The 19197-nt window shown below is 38.9% G+C and overlaps 1 protein-coding gene across 2 annotated transcripts in view; it reads left to right on the forward strand.

Moving 5' to 3' along the window:
* Positions 1-19197, forward strand: part of MTFR1 (mitochondrial fission regulator 1) — a 202670-nt gene that overhangs the window by 76442 nt on the left and 107031 nt on the right. The window lies entirely within an intron of this gene.

Below are 19197 nucleotides of genomic sequence, written 5' to 3' on the forward strand. Positions count from 1 at the left end.
TATCTCGAGAGATATATTATAGAGTCTGGAAGACTTATATTTCTTGGTGTCTTTCTCATCATTTTTCTTGGCATTCTTTTAGAATACCGAGAATTTTACAGTTTCTTCAGGATGGTTTAGATAAGGGTTTGTCCGCGAGTTCTTTGAAAGGACAAATCTCCGCTCTTTCTGTTCTTTTTCACAGAAAGATTGCTATTCTTCCTGATATTCATTGTTTTGTACAAGCTTTGGTTCGTATAAAACCTGTCATTAAGTCAATTTCTCCTCCATGGAGTTTGAATTTGGTTTTGGGAGCTCTTCAAGCTCCTCCGTTTGAACCTATGCATTCATTGGACATTAAATTACTTTCTTGGAAAGTTTTGTTCCTTTTGGCCATCTCTTCTGCTAGAAGAGTTTCTGAATTATCTGCTCTTTCGTGTGAGTCTCCTTTTCTGATTTTTCATCAGGATAAGGCGGTGTTGCGAACTTCTTTTGAATTTTTACCTAAAGTTGTGAATTCCAACAACATTAGTAGAGAAATTGTGGTTCCTTCATTATGTCCTAATCCTAAGAATTCTAAGGAGAAATCATTGCATTCTTTGGATGTTGTTAGAGCTTTGAAATATTATGTTGAAGCTACGAAATCTTTCCGTAAGACTTCTAGTCTATTTGTTATCTTTTCCGGTTCTAGGAAAGGCCAGAAAGCTTCTGCCATTTCTTTGGCATCTTGGTTGAAATCTTTAATTCATCTTGCCTATGTTGAGTCGGGTAAAATTCCGCCTCAAAGAATTACAGCTCATTCTACTAGGTCAGTTTCTACTTCCTGGGCGTTTAGGAATGAAGCTTCGGTTGACCAGATCTGCAAAGCAGCAACTTGGTCCTCTTTGCATACTTTTACTAAATTCTACCATTTTGATGTATTTTCTTCTTCTGAAGCAGTTTTTGGTAGAAAAGTTCTTCAGGCAGCGGTTTCAGTTTGAATCTTCTGCTTATGTTTTTTGTTAAACTTTATTTTGGGTGTGGATTATTTTCAGCAGGAATTGGCTGTCTTTATTTTATCCCTCCCTCTCTAGTGACTCTTGTGTGGAAAGATCCACATCTTGGGTAGTCATTATCCCATACGTCACTAGCTCATGGACTCTTGTTAATTACATGAAAGAAAACATAATTTATGTAAGAACTTACCTGATAAATTCATTTCTTTCATATTAACAAGAGTCCATGAGGCCCACCCTTTTTTGTGGTGGTTATGATTTTTTTGTATAAAGCACAATTATTCCAATTCCTTATTTTATATGCTTCGCACTTTTTTTCTTATCACCCCACTTCTTGGCTATTCGTTAAACTGATTTGTGGGTGTGGTGAGGGGTGTATTTATAGGCATTTTAAGGTTTGGGAAACTTTGCCCCTCCTGGTAGGAATGTATATCCCATACGTCACTAGCTCATGGACTCTTGTTAATATGAAAGAAATGAATTTATCAGGTAAGTTCTTACATAAATTATGTTTTTTCAGCTGCTGATTGTTAAAGAGAGAGTTTAGTCCAGAATTGTTATTATTTAAAGATAGATGATCCCTATATTATCCATTCCCCAGTTTTGCATAACCAACACAGTTATATTAATATATGTTTTAGCACTGGTATTACCTTGTATCAGAGCCTCTGTAGACTTCCCCCTTTTTCATTTTTTTACAGGCTTGCATTTTAGCCACACCAGTGCTGACTCATAAATAACTCCACAGGGGGGAGCACAGTGTTTTTTTATATGGCCCACTTGAACTCGCAAAGTCTAGCTGTGGAAAAACTGTAAAAATGCACTGAGATAAGAGGCAGCCTTCAAAGGCATATAAAGGAGCATATGACCCTACCTAGGTTTAACTTTCAACAAAGAATACCAAGAGAACAAAGCAATTTTGATGATAAAAGTAAATTGAAAGTTGTATAAAATTGCATCCCCTATCTGAATCATGAAAGTTTTGTGCCAGGTTTGGCACTAAGGTTTAAGGGGCTTGTGTACGAATGCCTGTGTTCTAATAGTTCTGCTTTGTATTGAATGATTACTCCATTCATGCACTTCATTGCTTTCCTACTTTGCAGATAAATAATTTAGAATAGATTTTTTGTTTTGTTTATATTGGGGACTGGATTGTTCTTTCTCTGCTGTTTCAGAGGAAACAGAGGGCCTGTACTTCAGCATCTCTTTTCTAGAAGCCTAAAATAAAGGGGTCATCCAGGGCTAAACAGGTTTATATAGTTTTACAAAGCAAAGATAACCAGCAGAAGGTATTCTATGTCCATAACTGTAGCTATGAACTGCCTAAGTAGTAATGATAAAATGTGATCTAATATGCAAGGGTTATTATCCCACTGCTTTTGTTATAAATAATTATATACATACTAGGGATGCAATCCTAGTTTAAGGACTATGGAAAAAAAACTTGGTGGGTGTTATCTCAGAGAGGGGCATTTCTGTATTTGTAGATGGGAACTGACAGGTCAGAAATGGTACAGTGAACTGTCAGGGCTCCAAAACCTCTGATGAGAATATAGAATTGTGTGTTTGAACATGCCAATATGAGCACCTTGAACTACCTTTTTAACACCACATACTAATATTGTACACATACTAATATTGTGCAGGTTAGAATGTTTCTTTGCTTCGTTTGTCTGTGGTGGGACCATCCAGGTACAGGGTAAATCCCGGGTGAAGTGAGCACCCAGATTGCAAAAGTGAGGAGTTACTTAAAGGGACATTATACACTCATTTTTTCTTTGCATAAATGTTTTGTAGATTATCTATTTATATAGCCCATAAAGTTTTTAAAAAAAATAAATGTATAGTTTTGCTTATTTTTAAATAACATTGCTCTGATTTTCAGACTCCTAACCAAGCCCCAAAGTTTTATGTGAATACTGTCAGCTACCTTCTCCAGCTTGCTCCTGTTTGTGTAAAGGGTCTTTTCATATGCAAAAGAAGGGGGAGGGGGGGGAGTGTCTTATTTGCCACTTGCAGTGGGCTTTCCAGCTACCTTTTCAACAGAGCCAAACTGACAGCTTCTAAGTAAGTTTTTAAACAGTTTTATACTGAATTTTTATATCAGTATCTGTGCATCTTATTCTTTATAGTAGTGTCTATTACATGCAGTTATATGAAAATGAGTGTATACTGTCCCTTTAAAGGAAGAACAGTTAGGGAAGGACCACAGTAGGGGTTCAAATTAGTACTCTTTCCTAAATATGAAGTCAATATTAAAAGATAAACTTTATTCTTAGGCAAATTAAAATAAGATAAAAACTTCTCCTAAGGATATACCAATTAAAGCCAATTATTTAATAAATTGTCATGTTATAACACCCCCCTTTTTCCTGGCCAATATCAGCTGCCGTCGGCATCAGGTGCCAGGGGTGACAAAGATGTAAAATTAATGGTGCTCAGATAATGCACAAGTAGCACAAACGCGTTTCGGCCGTATCTTTGGCCTTTGTCAATGTGAATTTTTTTAACAAACCGAAGCCTGGGTGCCACCCCTTTAAATACTGTATGTATGGCTAATCACCTTCCAATCATAATGCTGGATTCTGTTAACACCCCCCAAAAGGACCAATCTGTGCCATTCTATGTGGAGCAAAGGCGTGTGCTTAAGCTGTCCAATGATTGGGTATCGTCTGACTGTGTCACGTAAGGAGGGGAGGGGCTAGTTTCAGAGATTGAACATCGGCTAACTCTGTACCTGATCCACAGGGTCGAGTACATTAAAAACTGTCTGTCTACTCATGGCCTTGCGAGTCTGAAATATACCTTCAGTGTCACGATTTATGTTGTATCAGTTGAAACGCATAAGTGGAACCACATTCGATTCTAACTAGTAAACCGGAGGTTATAATGTATTAACCACATGTTATTTCCAAACCGGATTTTAATGTAACACTAGGTAAATTGACATTAGGTAGATTGACATTATATAGCCCCTTTAGAGGGTTGACCTTATATATAGAAGGCAGAACACAGATATATTCAGGTGATAAGCCATTCAGGTATTTGGGCAGCACAAGCGAATGGAAACTGTAAAAGTATAAATAGTACAATAGCAATTATGAGCTGATTATGATTATCCTTTAACATGGTGAATATGGAGCTAGTGTGTATAGCACTCTATATTACAGCTCCCATAGTATGGATCACCAGAGCATTATTGTGATGATCATTAGACATGTTATGATACATCACCATAAAATCACGATATATGTTTTAAGGATTATCTAGCCCAGAATTTAATGCTGTAACCGTATTAGCAGTGAAGAGTGGATATCATACCCAAATAAACAGATGAACAGGGGTGGTGGACTTCCCAATTCAGTTTGTAAAAGGATAAGTGAAATTCAATGTTCAGGATTGATATATATCCATACTCTTCAGAATTCTATACATATCTAATATTGGCCTGTCACTGCGAATTGCAGTTCTTAAAAAAGAACAAATATTGTGATACTACAGTAAGATTCTATATTAAGAGCAGTGACCTTATAGATAGACCCAGTAATTATTTGCCTCATTCATTCCATTTGGCATTACCGTTTTTAATTTAAAGAACCAATTGGTCTCTTTTTGAAGTAAAATTCCTTCACTATTACCTCCTCTGATCCCAGATTTAACTTTTTCCAAGCCCCAACATTTAAAGGTTGTTAGTTTACCTTCATGGTATTTTAAGAAATGCCTGGCCACACTGGTTATTTGTTTACCTTTTTCAAGGTCTTTGTGTGCATTACGGATGTTGTTAAAATGTTCTGTCATCCTAGTTCCTAATTTTCTGGTAGTCATACCTACATAAAGGCTATCTCACGAACAAGATAAACAATAGATAACATCAGTGCTTTGACAATTTGTGTGTTTTGATTTTCCATTTCTTATTAAACCTGTATGTTATGGTTTTCTTTTTAACCATGTATTGGCATATTTTACAATGCCCACAAGGAATCGAACCCTTGAAAATAGGTGCTTTGTTTGCATTCCTATTAAAATGGCTTGTAGTAAGGTTATCAGTGAGGTTTCTAGCTCTTCTAAATGTGAATGATTGTCTATCTGGTAAGAGTTTCTGCAGTTGTTCATCGCTTCTTAAAATATGCCAGTGTTTGTTGACAATTTGAGTTAGAGATAAATCTAAGTGTATCTGATGAATGATGCTGTTTCGGGTTAAGGAGGTCAGACCTATTCTTAGCCATAGCTTTATGATAAGCTCTGGCCAGTATTTTCATCGAATATCCACGTTTAAGTAGTCTGTCCCTTATCTCGTTAGCTGCCTTTTTGAAAGATTCCTATGTTGTACAATTTCTCCTAATTTTCAGGTATTCTCCATAAGGATGATCCCTAATAGTAGAGGGATGGTGATGACTGGTGGCATGTAGTATATTATTTGTGGCTGTAGGTTTTCTATATGCTTCCGTAGCCAATCGGTCATGTATCTTATGGATTGTTAGATCTAAAAATTCTACTTTTTCTGTACTGATGTTGTATGTCTGGAAAAGGCCAAATGGATTGACATTAAGTGTTTTAAAAAAATCCTCCAGTAATTCTACTGGTCCCTCCCATACGAATTGAATATCATCTATATACCTGGACCAGTTAAAGTTATAGGAGGAGAACTAGAAGGGGAATACAACCCCGTACTAGGAGGGGAAGGGGAATACAACCCCGGAACAGCTGCAGGGAGGCGGGTGGACAGCCCATCGTTGGATCACTTCCGGATTAGTCCCCGATGCGTGCGGGCGGGCGTCCCCAGCAATCTGCACCGATTGTGGTGTTGGTGGGAGCGGGTGGTTGGAGTTGGAGAGGGGGGGGGGGGAAATTATGTCTAAAAAAGGAATCTGGGAGATGGGGGGGCCAGCTACACTACAGAATAATAAAAAAATTGTATTTAAAAAAAATCACATTATTTTGAAAAGTAGATACTGGCAGACATCTGCCAGTACCCAAAATGGCACCAAATAGTGAGATGGGGAGGGTTAGAGAGCTGTTTGTGGGGGCTCAGGGAGGTTGGGTGGTAAGGGGGGATCCTACACTGCAGAAAATATATAATTGATTAGTTTTAAAAAAATCAAAAAACAAACACAAACTTTTTTGTTTTTTTTTATACTGGCAGACTTTCTGCCAGTACTTAAGATGGCGGGACATTTGTGGGGTGGGGGAGGGAAGAGAGCTTTTTGGGAGGGATCCGGGGGTGGGATGTGTCAGGTGGGAGGCTGATCTCTACACTAAAGCTAAAATTAACCCTTCAAGTTCCCTACAAGCTATCTAATTAACCCCATCACTGCTGGGCATAATACAAGTGTGGTGCGCAGCGGCATTTAGCTGACTTCTAATTACCAAAAAGCAATGCTAAAGCCATATATGTCTGCTATTTCTAAACAAAGGGGATCCCAGAGAAACATTTACAACCATTTGTGCAATAATTGCACAAGCTGTTTGTAAATCATTTCAGTGAGAAACCTAAAGTTAGTGAAAAAGTATACTTAGTAAATTTAATCGTGACACTGAAGGTATATTTCTCTTGTTAAGTGTATCCAGTCCACGGATCATCCATTACTTGTGGGATATTCTCCTTCCCAACAGGAAGTTGCAAGAGGATCACCCACAGCAGAGCTGCTATATAGCTCCTCCCCTCACTGCCATATCCAGTCATTCTCTTGCAACTCTCAACTAAGATGGAGGTCGTAAGAGGACTGTGGTGTTTTATACTTAGTTTATTTCTTCAATCAAAAGTTTGTTATTTTTAAATGGTACCGGAGTGTACTGTTTATCTCAGGCAGTATTTAGAAGAAGAATCTGCCTGCGTTTTCTATGATCTTAGCAGAAGTAACTAAGATCCTTTGCTGTTCTTACATATTCTGAAGAGTGAGGTAACTTCAGAGGGGGAATAGCGTGCAGGTTTTCCTGTAATAAGGTATGTGCAGTTAAAATATTTTTCTAGGGATGGAATTTGCTAGAAAATGCTGCTGATACCGAAGTAATGTAAGTAAAGCCTTAAATGCAGTGATAGCGACTGGATCAGGCTTATTAATAGAGATTATAAAAGTGTATTTTAAAACGTTTGCTGGCATGTTTAATCGTTTTTTACATATGTTTGGTGATAAAACTTATTGGGGCCTAGTTTTTTCCACATGGCTGGCTTGAATTTTGCCTAGAAACAGTTCCCTGAGGCTTCCCACTGTTGTAATATGAGTGGGAGGGGCCTATTCTAGCGTTTTTTTTGCACAGCAAAAATTACAGACACAGACATCCAGCTTCTTCCTGCATGATCCAGGACTTCTCTGAAGGGCTCAAAAGGCTTCAAAAGTCGTATTGAGGGAGGTAAAAAGCCACAGTAGAGCTGTGGCAGTTGTTGTGACTGTTTAAAAAACGTTTTTGTCATTTGTTATTCCGTTTTTGGTATTAAGGGGTTAATCTTCCATTTATAAGTGGGTGCAATGCTCTGCTAACTTATTACATACACTGTAAAAATTTTGTTAGTGTAACTGCAATTTTTCACTGTTATTTCAAAATTTGGGAAAATTTGTGTTTCTTAAAGGCGCAGTAACGTTTTTTTTATATTGCTTGTAAACTTGTTTTAAAGTGTTTTCCAAGCTTGCTAGTCTCATTGCTAGTCTGTTTAAACATGTCTGACACAGAGGAACCTACTTGTTCATTATGTTTGAAAGCCATGGTGGAGCCCCATAGGAGAATGTGTGTACTAAATGTATTGATTTCACCTTAAACAGTAAAGATCAGTCTTTATCTATAAAAGAAATATCACCAGAGGGTTCTGTCGAGGGGGAAGTTATGCCGACTAACTCTCCCCACATGTCAGACCCTTTGCCTCCCGCTCAGGGGACGCACGCTAATATGGCGCCAATTACATCAGGGGCGCCAATAGCGATTACCTTGCAGGACATGGCTGCAATCATGAATAATACCCTGTCAGAGGTATTATCTAGATTGCCTGAATTAAGAGGCAAGCGCGATAGCTCTGGGGTTAGGAGAGATACAGAGCGCGCAAATGCTGTTAGAGCCATGTCTGATACTGCGTCACAATATGCAGAACATGAGGACGGAGAGCTTCAGTCTGTGGGTGACATCACTGACTCGGGGAAACCTGATTCAGAGATTTCTAATTTTAAATTTAAGCTTGAGAACCTCCGTGTATTGAAAAAGGGTGTGTGTACAAGCGCTAAGGTAATCTCCAAGCTGTATCCAAACAGAGATCCTAACCAACCTCCAAAAAATATGCACAAGTAGTAAGAAGTGAATACAGCGCCAACAAGAGGCCAAGGGATAAATATACTCACAGAGAGATAAAAGAAGATTATTTAATGAACCATGTTAAAAAGCATCAGTAATAAAAGACTATATATAAAAAATGTAAAAAGCACATATAAATAAAATTACAAATACAGGAATATCTTACAGAAGCGGCTCAAAGGGCCAAAGCTGATAATTACAATAAAAACAGAGGTAATAACAGGTGATCAGTGTGAGTGGTACACCAGAATAAGAGTGTATACTGATAAAACAGAATTAGCCTAAGTACAACTGTAGCAAGTACATCAAGCAAAAAACTAATAAACAATAATACAAACAATAGTGTTCAAAATTAGTGTTACAAAAATAGTGTTCCAAAAAATAGAAAAATGCACTGCAGTGCAAAAAAAGGGGGTAGCAAAATAATTGTATAGATACAATCAAATAGTGAGTGAGTGCAAATGGATATAAAAATGCTAGCTACTTAATCCAGTGAGGTTAAGATATAATTAAATAAAATACACAATATGCAATAACATAAAAAATAAAATACACAATATGCAATAACATAACAAATAAAAAATTATAAAATATAATCCAAAAAAGTGTTCAAAAAGTTGATCAACAAATGTTAGTGAAGAACAAAAATAAGTCAATCAAAACTAAAAAATGGGTGATGAAAAGCAAGGTGAAAGTGAGGAAATTGATTCCTTCCAATGTTAGTTACTTTGACAGATCCAAATTCCTGAGTGTGGTTGCTGAAGTAGCTGAATGGATCCTAGCACCTGTCAGCTGCTCCTATGGTATCCTAAAAAGTGTCCCTGTAAAAAAAAGAAATTCACAACATAGTGTATCCAATATGAGAAGGAAGTAAAGATTAAAGTAATGCTTACCAATATGTCAACGCGTTTTCTTTTTTTTACAGGGACACTTTTTAGGATACCATAGGAGCAGCTGACAGGTGCTAGGATCCATTCAGCTACTTCAGCAACCACACTCAGGAATTTGGATCTGTCAAAGTAACTAACATTGGAAGGAATCAATTTCCTCACTTTCACCTTGCTTTTCATCACCCATTTTTTCCATTTTTTAGTTTTGATTGACTTATTTTTGTTCTTCACTAACATTTGTTGATCAACTTTTTGAACACTTTTTTGGATTATATTTTATATTTTATTATTTTTTATTTTTTATGTTATTGCATATTGTGTATTTTATTTTTTATGTTATTGCATATTGTGTATTTTATTTAATTATATCTTAACCTCACTGGATTAAGTAGCTAGCATTTTTATATCCATTTGCACTCACTCACTATTTGATTGTATCTATACAATTATTTTGCTACCCCCTTTTTTTGCACTGCAGTGCATTTTTCTATTTTTTGGAACACTATTTTTGTAACACTAATTTTGAACACTATTGTTTGTATTATTGTTTATTAGTTTTTTGCTTGATGTACTTGCTACAGTTGTACTTAGGCTAATTCTGTTTTATCAGTATACACTCTTATTCTGGTGTACCACTCACACTGATCACCTGTTATTACCTCTGTTTTTATTGTAATTATCAGCTTTGGCCCTTTGAGCCGCTTCTGTAAGATATTCCTGTATTTGTAATTTTATTTATATGTGCTTTTTACATTTTTTATATATAGTCTTTTATTACTGATGCTTTTTAACATGGTTCATTAAATAATCTTCTTTTATCTCTCTGTGAGTATATTTATCCCTTGGCCTCTTGTTGGCGCTGTATTCACTTCTTACTACTTGTGCAACCTCCGTGTATTGCTTGGGGAGGTATTAGCTGCTCTGAATGACTTTAACACAGTTGCAATTCCAGAGAAATTGTGTAGGCTGGATAGATACTATGCGGTGCCGGTGTGTACTGACGTTTTTCCTATACCTAAAAGGCTTACAGAAATTATTAGCAAGGAGTGGGATAGACCCGGTGTGCCCTTTTCCCCACCTCCTATATTTAGAAAAATGTTTCCAATAGACGCCACTACACGGGAATTATGGCAGACGGTCCCTAAGGTGGAGGGAGCAGTTTCTACTTTAGCAAAGCGTACCACTATCCCGGTTGAGGACAGTTGTGCTTTTTCAGATCCAATGGATAAAAAATTGGAGGGTTACCTTAAGAAAATGTTTATTCAACAAGGTTTTATTTTACAGCCCCTTGCATGCATTGCGCCAGTCACTGCTGTGGCGGCATTCTGGTTTGAGGCCCTGGAAGAGACCATCCAGACAGCTCCATTGAATGAAATTATTGACAAGCTTAGAACGCTTAAGCTAGCTAACTCATTTGTTTCTGATGCCATTGTTCATTTGACTAAACTAACGGCTAAGAATTCCGGATTCGCCATCCAGGTGCGTAGGGCGCTATGGCTTAAATCCTGGTCAGCTGACGTGACTTCAAAGTCTAAATTACTCAACATTCCTTTCAAGGGGCAGACCTTATTCGGGCCTGGCTTGAAGGAAATTATTGCTGACATTACTGGAGGCAAGGGTCATACCCTTCCTCAGGACAGGGCCAAATCAAAGGCCAAACAGTCTAATTTTCGTGCCTTTCGAAATTTCAAGGCAGGAGCAGCATCAACTTCCTCCGCTTCAAAACAAGAGGTAACTGTTGCTCATTCCAGACAGGCCTGGAAACCTAACCAGTCCTGGAACAAGGGCAAGCAGGCCAGAAAGCCTGCTGCTGCCCCCAAGACAGCATGAAGGAACGGCCCCCTATCCGGAAAACGGATCTAGTGGGGGGCAGACTTTCTCTCTTCGCCCAGGTGTGGGCAAGAGATGTTCAGGATCCCTGGGCGCTGGAGATCATATCTCAGGGATATCTTCTGGACTTCAAAGCTTCTCCTCCACAAGAGAGATTTAATCTTTCAAGGTTATCAGCAAACCAGATAAAGAAAGAGGCATTCCTAAGCTGTGTGCAAGACCTCCTAGTAATGGGAGTGATCCATCCAGTTCCGCGGACGGAACAGGGACAGGGATTTTATTCAAATCTGTGGTTCCCAAGAAAGAGGGAACCTTCAGACCAATCTTGGATCTAAAGATCTTAAACAAATTCCTCAGAGTTCCATCATTCAAAATGGAAACTATTCGGACCATCCTACCCATGATCCAAGAGGGTCAGTACATGACCACAGTGGACTTAAAGGATGCCTACCTTCACATACCGATTCACAAAGATCATCGGTTCCTAAGGTTTGCCTTTCTAGACAGGCATTACCAATTTGTAGCTCTTCCCTTCGGGTTGGCCACTGCCCCGAGAATTTTTACAAAGGTTCTGGGCTCACTTCTGGCGGTTCCAAGACCGCGAGGCATAGCGGTGGCTCCGTATCTAGACGACATCCTGATACAGGCGTCAAGCTTTCAAATTGCCAAGTCTCATACAGAGATAGTTCTGGCATTTCTGAGGTCACATGGGTGGAAAGTGAACGTGGAAAAGAGTTCTCTATCACCACTCACAAGAGTCTCCTTCCTAGGGACTCTTATAGATTCTGTAGAGATGAAAATTTACCTGACGGAGTCCAGGTTATCAAAACTTCTAAATGCTTGCCGTGTCCTTCATTCCATTCCACGCCCGTCAGTGGCTCAGTGCATGGAAGTAATCGGCTTAATGGTAGCGGCAATGGACATAGTGTCATTTGCGCGCCTGCATCTCAGACCGCTGCAATTATGCATGCTAAGTCAGTGGAATGGGGATTACTCAGATTTGTCCCCTCTACTAAATCTGGATCAAGAGACCAGAGATTCTCTTCTCTGGTGGCTTTATCGGGTCCATCTGTCCAAGGGTATGACCTTTCGCAGGCCAGATTGGACGATTGTAACAACAGATGCCAGGCTTCTAGGTTGGGGCGCAATCTGGAACTCCCTGAAGGCTCAGGGATCGTGGACTCAGGAGGAGAAACTCCTCCCAATAAATATTCTGGAGTTAAGAGCAATATTCAATGCTCTTCTAGCTTGGCCTCAGTTAGCAACACTGAGGTTCATCAGATTTCAGTCGGACAACATCACGACTGTGGCTTACATCAACCATCAAGGGGGAACCAGGAGTTCCCTAGCGATGTTGGAAGTCTCAAAGATAATTCGCTGGTCAGAGTCTCACTCTTGCCACCTGTCAGCGATCCACATCCCAGGCATAGAGAACTGGGAGGCGGATTTTCTAAGTCGTCAGACTTTTCTAAGTCGTCAGACTTTTCTAAGTCGTCAGACTTTTCTAAGTCGTCAGACTTTTCTAAGTCGTCAGACTTTTCTAAGTCGTCAGACTTTTCTAAGTCGTCAGACTTTTCTAAGTCGTCAGACTTTTCTAAGTCGTCAGACTTTTCTAAGTCGTCAGACTTTTCTAAGTCGTCAGACTTTTCTAAGTCGTCAGACTTTTCTAAGTCGTCAGACTTTTCTAAGTCGTCAGACTTTTCTAAGTCGTCAGACTTTTCTAAGTCGTCGACTGATTGCCAAAATCAAACGGGAGAGAGCATCTGTGATTCTGATAGCACCTGCGTGGCCACGCAGGACCTGGTATGCAGACCAAGTGGACATGTCATCTCTTCCACCATGGACTCTGCCTCTGAGGCAGGACCTTCTAATACAAGGTCCTTTCAATCATCCAAATCTAATTTCTCTGAGACTGACTGCATGGAGATTGAACGCTTGATTCTATCAAGGCGTGGCTTCTCAGAGTCAGTCATTGATACCTTAATACAGGCTCGGAAGCCTGTCGCCAGGAAAATCTACCATAAGATATGGCGTAAATATCTTTATTGGTGTGAATCCAAGAGTTACTCATGGAGTAAGGTTAGGATTCCTAGGATATTGTCCTTTCTCCAAGAGGGTTTGGACAAAGGCTTATCAGCTAGTTCTTTAAAAGGACAGATCTCTGCTCTGTCTATTCTTTGGCACAAGCGTCTGGCAGAAGTTACAGACCTCCATGCATTTTGTCAGGCTTTGGTTAGGATTAAGCCTGTGTTTAAAACTGTTGCTCCCCCTTGGAGCTTAAACTTGGTTCTTAAAGTTCTTCAGGGAGTTCCGTTTGAACCCCTTCATTCCATTGATATTAAACTTTTATCTTGGAAAGTTTTGTTTTTGATGGCTATTTCCTCGGCTCGAAGAGTCTCTGAGTTATCTGCCTTACATTGTGATTCTCCTTATCTGATTTTTCATTCAGACAAGGTAGTTCTGCGTACCAAACCTGGGTTTTTACCTAAGGTGGTTTCTAACAGGAATATCAATCATGAGATTGTTGTTCCATCATTGTGTCCTAATCCTTCTTCAAAGAAGGAACGTCTTTTGCATAATCTGGACGTAGTCCGTGCCTTGAAGTTTTACTTACAGGCTACTAAAGATTTTCGTCAAACATCTACCCTGTTTGTCGTTTACTCTAGACAGAGGAGAGGTCAAAAAGCTTCGGCAACCTCTCTCTCCTTTTAATTTGACTAAGAATAACGTTTCTTTTAATATAGAATTCATATTTAGGAAAGAGTGCTAATTTGAACCCCTACTGTGGTCCTTCCCTAACTGTTCTTGCTATAGTGGTTTTTTGGGGGTAGCACCGGACTAACCTCTGGATTCAGTTCATTTCAACCACCATCAATTCCGCAGTTACTTAAAGGGACAGTTTACTCAAAAATGTTCTCCCCTTTCATTTGTTCCCAATGATCCACTTTACCTGTTGCAGTATATTAAATTGTTTATAAGTATTTCCATTGCCCTTATATTGGCATTTGAAATAGTTTATGTAGCCTGTGGTATCCACACCTATCCTTAAAGTTTTTGGACTTGAGGCCTATCTGTGTTAACACAGTCAGTAGAAGAAATTACACTCCCAGTGGGTTATAGAAGAGATAAGGTAATAACATTTTATTTTTCCATTGTTCTCTCCAAGTATTGGTGATTGGTGTATGGACAGATATAAGATAAAGAAGCATGTATATGTACACAATGTGATAAATGGGTTGAGCTTGTAGGTATAATCAGATCTCATTACTTTAATTAGTTTGTGGCTTCAAAACACTATGGCCTAGATTTGGAGTTTTGTCGGTAACGACCCGCGTAGCTAATGCCGGCTTTTTTCTGGCCGCACCATAAAAATAACTCTGGTATTGAGAGTCCACATAAAGGCTGCGTTAGGCTCCAAAAAAGGAGCGTAGAGCATATTTAACACAGCTTCAACTCTCGATACCAGAGTTGCTTACGCAAGCGGCCAGCCTCAAAAACGTGCTCGTGCACGATTCCCCCATAGGAAACAATGGAGCTGTTTGAGCTGAAAAAAAACCTAACACCTGCAAAAAAGCCGTGTTCAGCTCCTAACGCAGCCCCATTGTTTGCTATGCGGAAACACTTCCTACGTCTGCACCTAACACTCTAACATGTACCCCGAGTCTAAACACCCCTAACCTTACACTTATTAACCCCTATTCTGCCGCCCCCGCTATCGCTGACCCCGGCATATTATTATTAACCCCTAATCTGCCGCTCCGTAAACCGCCGCTACTTACATTATCCCTATGTACCCCTAATCTGCTGCCCTAACATCGCCGACCCCTATATTATATTTATTAACCCCTAATCTGCCCCCCACAACGTCGCCTCCACCTGCCTACACTTATTAACCCCTAATCTGCCGACCGGACCGCACCGCTATTATTATAAAGTTATTAACCCCTAATCCGCCTCACTAACCCTATAATAAATAGTATTAACCCCTAATCTGCCCTCCCTAACATCGCCGACACCTAACTTCAAACATTAACCCCTAATCTGCCGACTGGAGCTCACCGCTATTCTAATAAATGTATTAACCCCTAAAGCTAAGTCTAACCCTAACACTAACACCCCCCTAAGTTAAATATAATTTTAATCTAACGAAATAAATTAACTCTTATTAAATAAATTATTCCTATTTAAAGCTAAATACTTACCTGTAAAATAAATCCTAATATAGCTACAATATAAATTATAATTATATTATAGCTATTTTAGGATTAATATTTATTTTAACCAGGTACAATAGCTATTAAATAGTTAAGAACTATTTAATAGCTAAAATAGTTAAAATAATTACAAAATTACCTGTAAAATAAATCCTAACCTAAGTTACAATTAAACCTAACACTACACTATCAATAAATTAATTAAATACAATACCTACAAATAAATACAATTAAATAAACTAAAGTACAAAAAATAAAAAAGAACTAAGTTACAAAAAATAAAAAAATATTTACAAACATAAGAAAAATATTACAACAATTTTAAACTAATTACACCTACTCTAAGCCCCCTAATAAAATAACAAAACCCCCCAAAATAAAAAAATGCCCTACCCTATTCTAAATTACTAAAGTTCAAAGCTCTTTTACCTTACCAGCCCTGAACAGGGCCCTTTGCGGGGCATGCCCCAAGAAGTTCAGCTCTTTTGCCTGTAAAAAAAAACATACAATACCCAAGCCCCCCAACATTACAACCCACCACCCACATACCCCTAATCTAACCCAAACCCCCCTTAAATAAACCTAACACTAAGCCCCTGAAGATCTTCTACCTTGTCTTCACCTCACCGGGTTCACCGATCTGTCCAGAAGAGCTCCTCCGATGTCCTGATTCAAGCCCAAGCGGGGGGCTGAAGAGGTCCATGATCCGGCTGAAGTCTTCATCCAAGCGGGGCAGAAGAGGTCTTCCATCCGATTGAAGTCTTCATCCAAGCGGGATCTTCTATGGTCATCCATCCGGAGCGGAGCGGCAGGATCCTGAAGACCTCCGATGCGGAACATCCATCCTGGCCGAGGACTGAACGACGAATTACGGTTCCTTTAAATGACGTCATCCAAGATGGCGTCCCTCGAATTTCGATTGGCTGATAGGATTCTATCAGCCAATCGGAATTAAGGTAGAAATATTCTGATTGGCTGATGGAATCAGCCAATCAGAATCAAGTTCAATCCGATTGGCTGATCCAATCAGCCAATCAGATTGAGCTCGCATTCTATTGGCTTTTCCGATCAGCCAATAGAATGCGAGCTCAATTTGATTGGCTGATCGGATCAGCCAATCGGATTGAACTTGATTCTGATTGGCTGACTCCATCAGCCAATCAGAATATTCCTACCTTAATTCCGATTGGCTGATAGAATCCTATCAGCCAATCGGAATTCGAGGGACGCCATCTTGGATGACGTCATTTAAAGGAACCGTCGTTCAGTCGTCGGCCAGGATGGATGTTCCGCGTCGGAGGTCTTCAGGATCCTGCCGCTCCGCTCCGGATGGATGACCATAGAAGATCCCGCTTGGATGAAGACTTCAATCGGATGGAAGACCTCTTCTGCCCTGCTTGGATGAAGACTTCAGCCGGATCATGGACCTCTTCAGCCCCCCGCTTGGGCTTGGATCAGGACATCTGAGGAGCTCTTCTGGACAGATCGGTGAACTCGGTGAGGTGAAGACAAGGTAGGAAGATCTTCAGGGGCTTAGTGTTAGGTTTATTTAAGGGGGGTTTGGGTTAGATTAGGGGTATGTGGGTGTTGGGTTGTAATGTTGGGGGGCTTGGGTATTGTATGTTTTTTTTTTACAGGCAAAAGAGCTGAACTTCTTGGGGCATGCCCCGCAAAGGGCCCTGTTCAGGGCTGGTAAGGTAAAAGAGCTTTGAACTTTAGTAATTTAGAATAGGGTAGGGCATTTTTTTATTTTGGGGGGCTTTGTTATTTTATTAGGGGGCTTAGAGTAGGTGTAATTAGTTTAAAATTGTTGTAATATTTTTCTTATGTTTGTAAATATTTTTTTATTTTTTGTAACTTAGTTCTTTTTTATATTTTGTACTTTAGCTAGTTTATTTAATTGTATTTATTTGTAGGAATTGTATTTAATTAATTTATTGATAGTGTAGTGTTAGGTTAATTGTAGGTAGTTTATTTAATTAATTTATTGATAGTGTAGTGTTAGGTTTAATTGTAACTTAGGTTAGGATTTATTTTACAGGTAATTTTGTAATTACTTTAACTATTTTAGCTATTAAATAGTTCTTAACTATTTAATAGCTATTGTACCTGGTTAAAATAAATACAAAGTTACCTGTAAAATAAATATTAATCCTAAAATAGCTATAATATAATTATAATTTATATTGTAGCTATATTAGGATTTATTTTACAGGTAAGTATTTAGCTTTAAATAGGAATAATTTATTTAATAAGAGTTAATTTATTTCGTTAGATTTAAATTATATTTAATTTAGGGGGGTGTTAGTGTTAGGGTTAGACTTAGCTTTAGGGTTAATACATTTATTAGAATAGCGGTGAGCTCCAGTCGGCAGATTAGGGGTTAATGTTTGAAGTTAGGTGTCGGCGATGTTAGGGAGGGCAGATTAGGGGTTAATACTATTTATTATAGGGTTAGTGAGGCGGATTAGGGGTTAATAACTTTATAATAATAGCGGTGCTGTCCGCTCGGCAGATTAGGGGTTAATAAGTGTAGGCAGGTGGAGGCGATGTTGAGGGGGGCAGATTAGGGGTTAATAAATATAATATAGGGGTCGGCGGTGTTAGGGGCAGCAGATTAGGGGTACATAAGTATAACGTAGGTGGCGGTCGGCAGATTAGGGGTTAAAAAAATGTAATAGAGTGTCGGCGATGTGGGGGGACCTCTGTTTAGGGGTACATAGGTAGTTTATGGGTGTTAGTGTACTTTAGAGTACAGTAGTTAAGAGCTTTATAAACCGGCGTTAGCCCAGAAAGCTCTTAACTACTGACTTTTTTCCTGCGGCTGGAGTTTTGTCGTTAGATTTCTAACGCTCACTTCAGACACGACTCTAAATACCGGAGTTAGAAAACTCCCATTGAAAAGATAGGATACGCAATTGACTTAAGGGGATCTGCGGTATGGAAAAGTCGCGGCTGAAAAGTGAGCGTTAGACCCTATTTTGAGTGACTCCAAATACCGGAGGTAGCCTAAAACCAGCGTTAGGAGCCTCTAACGCTGGTTTTCACGGCTAACTCCAAACTCCAAATCTAGGCCAAAATCAGCTAATTCATATACACAAATAAGCCTTAAAATAGCAAATCTCATAATTTTAAACTCTGCAGCTGGTAAAAAAGTAATTGGAAACCCATTAAGGGAAAAACAATTTAATAGTATATGGTCCCTTTAATGACCTTAGCATTACAAAATAAACATGCAAGTGATTAAATGTTTTATTACTTCATAAATAAATGGTTTAAAAGCTTTTACTACTGTAATTTAGCATTTTTTTTATCACAGGGTAATACCACTTGAAAAGCCTATTGAATCCTATGTCTGATGAGAGGCCTAAATAATGAGCTCCTGCACCGATCACACAATCAGTGTGTAGAATGTAGTAGTTTTAGGGAAGGCCTGCATGATCTATTCTAACCTGTTTGAGGAAGTGTAGATAAAACACAAAATACATGTTTGTTTGTTGTTTTTTTTTTTGGTTTAATATTGTTGTTGTTTTTTCTAATTATAATTAAACATATTGGAAATGTAATTTTGCTTAAATATTTCTTTAAAAAAATGCATTTTAAATGAATGTGATTGGCACCCTGGGTGTTGAAGTGCAGCTTCGGCGGCCCTGGAAAGAATAGATTAAAAAAACAAAATGTTCCCTCCCTAATTTTTAAGATGTGTAAAGTTTTCACCCCTATGTATGTATAATCTGCCAACTTAATATTTGAGGTATAAACAACATTTTTCAAGCCATGTTTTAAAGTATTGTCTCTTTTTAAGCTATGAGATTTTGTTTTTAATCGGTGCTTCAAGGGCAGTGTTTGGGGCATTCATTTTAGGAATCTGGCACTCCATCTGACTTCATGGCTTGCATTTATAGCTACTGTGTAATGCTGGGCTAGACAAACTAGAAGCATGGGAGCCATTGGCTACTAGAATGGTACCCCTGGCTTCTAAATTATTGGGTTATTCTCCATATACTGTAT

This window comes from Bombina bombina, chromosome 5 (genome assembly GCF_027579735.1).
Source record: "Bombina bombina isolate aBomBom1 chromosome 5, aBomBom1.pri, whole genome shotgun sequence".
NCBI lineage: Eukaryota > Metazoa > Chordata > Amphibia > Anura > Bombinatoridae > Bombina > Bombina bombina.